This window comes from Pristis pectinata, chromosome 17 (genome assembly GCF_009764475.1).
Source record: "Pristis pectinata isolate sPriPec2 chromosome 17, sPriPec2.1.pri, whole genome shotgun sequence".
Lineage (NCBI taxonomy): Eukaryota > Metazoa > Chordata > Chondrichthyes > Rhinopristiformes > Pristidae > Pristis > Pristis pectinata.
In genome coordinates this window covers 21,035,744-21,039,411 of record NC_067421.1, presented here as the reverse complement: position 1 = coordinate 21,039,411, position 3,668 = coordinate 21,035,744, and the positions used below count along the sequence as shown (strand labels likewise).

At 46.2% G+C, this 3,668-nt stretch overlaps 1 non-coding gene across 1 annotated transcript; it reads left to right on the top strand.

The window, feature by feature from the left end:
• Positions 1-1,593: 1,593 nt before the first annotated feature.
• Positions 1,594-1,665, top strand: trnaa-ugc (transfer RNA alanine (anticodon UGC)). The gene has a single exon. It is a non-coding gene; the product is annotated as a tRNA-Ala (tRNA).
• Positions 1,666-3,668: the final 2,003 nt, after the last annotated feature.

Here is a 3,668-nt window from a genome sequence, read left to right as displayed (position 1 = left end):
GAATTGGTGGAGAATGAGTCAAGGTATTGGCAATGGAGTAGTATTGGGGGTGGGGGTGGGGCAGGAAGACGGTAGGTAGGGAACTAAATTAAAAGGGAGCAAAGCAACTTGGGTTGCCAGAGCTGGGCTGGGACCTGCTCAGGGAGGCCTCTTAAATCTGTCTGCTTCACTATTCTACATCACCCTCCAGAACTTAACAGGCAAAGTGTTCTACTTTGTTACATTTTGCTGCTCTAAGAGTGCTGAATAACAGGTGAATCCCAGGATCATGTGAACCAATTTCCCCGGCACTGCATTGGCAATGTCATCAGTAGATTTGTGTTTGATACAGTAAACATATCATCTGCACAAGCATGAGCTGGCATCACAAGTGCCCAATGCAATTTCCAGAGGGGCGTGATTTGACCCAGAAACTATTGTCGTTGCCTCCCACTCTAGAAAAACATCAGTTTTACTACTTGTACTACAAGGAAATACAGCCTTATGCATCTGAATTTCTTGGCCTAATTCTCAGAAATCCTTTTGAGTTCAACTCATCCAGAAAGGTTTAAACTCATCCAGCATGATTTAATTGTGTCCTCTTCCACAATTCCATCAAAGATTCACTGCCTTCCTATGGCCCACTGCTCCAGGGTGTAGGTTTGAGGTTCCATCCTCTCCATGGCTTTGCCCAACACTACCTATGCCATCTCTCATAACAATCCCAGCACGCACACTTTGCTCCAGGTCTTCTGGATGCTTGCCTTGTGCTCCCACTGCTTCAGCATCAGTTCCCACTTACTTAGTTATTTCTCTCCTGTCTTCTGGAATTTACCCTGGCATCTGCTCAGCTCATTCCTTGGTTTCATAAATTTCCTACAACCTTCCTCTTCATTCATATTTTTGGTCTCACTCTTCCTCGTCAATTTTATTACGCACAGGTTTGTGGTATCCTTTATCTTCTTACTGTAAAATGTTCTGCGATGCCTTTCTGCACATGAGGAATGCTAAACCAGTACAGGGTTTGGCAGATTTTTGGCTGGATGCCAGGTGCCTTCTAAATAAACCAATCAAACCTACCAGAGGAAATACAAATCAGGTTGTTTCCACAACAGGTGGTTGATTCACGAAGCTAAAATGACAAATTGAAAATGAACCTTATTGTGTTGCTGTTCTTCATAATTACAGCCTCAGTGACGCTTGTTTCGTCAACTATAATGGACAAAGAAAACTCATGACTATCCATGAATATTCATAATTTTGCTACTGCAGTGACCACTGCATGTTGGTGCCCAATAAATGGCATTTTATAATTTCGAAAGAACTTAGAATATAAACTGAAATGACCAATACATTAAAGTGAATGAGAATACGTCTAGATCATAGCTGTGATTATAGGAGGAGTCAGGGGGATGGTGGCTTTGAGGTGGGAAAGCTGCGGGCCAGAGGAGGTAGAGTGGAAGGAGGGGGCCAAGTGATAGAGTGCAAGAGGGAGGAGAATGTAGGGGTTGGGGACAGGGTATCCAAGGGAGGTTGGGAGGCAGTCAGGGGCAGAGGGACACTGAGAGAAGACACCAAGGATGAGAAGAGTCAAGGGGAGGGTGAGGCTGGATAGGGGATGTAGCTCAGTGGTAGAGTACATGCTTTGCATGTAGGAGGCCCTGGGTTCAATCCCCAGCATCCCCACACTTTTAGGCAGGCACGGTAGTGTAGCAGTTAGTGTAACGCTATTACAACGCCAGCGACCCAGGTTCAATTCTGGCTGCTGTCTGTAAGGAATTTGTACGTTCTCCCCGTGTCTGCGTGGGTTTCCTCTGGGTGCTCCGGTTTCCTCCCACGTTCCAAAGACGTACGTGTTAGGAAGTTGTGGGCATGCTACGTTGGTGCCGGAAGTGTGGCGACACTTGCGGGCTGCCCCCAGAACACTCTACGCAAAGATGCATTTCATTGTGTGTTTCGATGTACATGTGACTAATAAAGATATCTTAAAATAAAGAGTGGAAGAAAAGTGAGGAGGAAGCACTGGGCGAGAGTCCACCCATGTGTGCAGGAGTGAGTGTCTGGGTTTGTGGGTAACGGAGCATGTAAATGCTGAGCGGTGCCTACACAGGCCGCCCCCGTGTTTGAGCATTAAAGGCCTCGCGGCGCAGCCTGGTCCCCAGTTGCCTTGGGCCTACCTGTCACTGGGTCAAGACCTAGCTCTCATGTCCGTGTGGCAGCTGGAATATCAAGAGCCTCATGGACAGTCAACAGCAACTGACTCTGCCCAGGAACTCAGACAATTTGGCATTGACATTGACACCTTGCATGGGATGCAACAGGGAGCAGACTGTCAGCTCAAAGAACAAGATGGTGCTAACCGTTTAGAAGGGCAAACCAGAAGAAGTATTTTCTTTGAGTAGGATTCATTGTCAAAAGTGAAATTGTTATCTCAGTGACTCACTGTGAGATAAATGGATGTCTCATGACCGTCTGGTCACTCCAACCTGGAACAGTTATCAGTATTTAAACCTCAACCCTAGAAATTACAGATAAGGCCAAAGAAGATTTTAATCCAGATCTGAACAAACTCTGGCTCTCAACCCAGAGGGAGACAAACTGATGCTCCTGGATGACTTCAATGCCAGGATCAGGCAAGGCGTGTTTGTTAAGGAAGGAGCACGGAAGGCTGACTCCACCACAGTCTCCCTAACACAATGTTTGGAGCATGGTGTGGAGATAACCAATATTCTGTTCTATCAGAGGGACAAGACTTCATGGTGACATCACTAATCCATGCACTGGCACCTGTTAGACTATTTTGTTGTCTGAAGGAGAGACTGCAAAAATGTCTGCATCACCAGTGACATTACAGGTAATTTTGGACTGCCTAATGTGCTTTGTTAACCCCATTACCTGATCTCAAAAAATTGCAGCTACAGAAATGTTCCCGCAAGGAAGTCAATGTTAAAGCTCTCAAGGACCCCACAGAAGTGGCTCTTCTCAAGCTTGCAGACAACTCTCAGTCAACAGGAGCTGCAAAGTGCCCACAAGCATCTCAACTTCCCTGAAGTCTGCCATCATTAGCACACATGAAGAGACACCCTGAATTCTGTACCAGAAAGCACCAGGACTGGTTTGATGAGAATAACCAGGAGCTCCAAGGGCTAATTAACCGTAAACACAAATACTCTGGGATTGGAAGCCCCATCATACCTCAAGGCATAAGAAGCAGCTGCAGGCAACCTATGACTTAAAGAACAGATGGTGGGTAGAAATAGGGGAGAAAGTCCAGCAACTCACCGACAGCAATGAGACATATTGATTCTTTAGTGTTGCTAAGGCCATCTGCATCCCAAGTACCAAAGGGCCCACCCACTGGCAGTCAAGGATGATGGTGAACTAATCAAGGACAGAGAGGTGATCAGCACTCGCTGGAGGTAACATTTGGAAGAACTCCTTAATCATGACACTTTGCTTAAAGTGGGTGCACTTTGACTCTGTCCCATAACAAACCATTTGGTCTAAGCTCTGGGTGACAAGAAGTTGAAATGGTCACATGCATAACTGAAAAACAAGGCCTCAAGAGCAGACAGTATTGCTCCTGAAGTTCTAAACCTTGACAGAGAGGAAATTCACCACCACATCTCCCATGTCTGGGAAGAGGAGGACTTGCTAGGAAACCGCAGAGACATCATAATCATGACTGC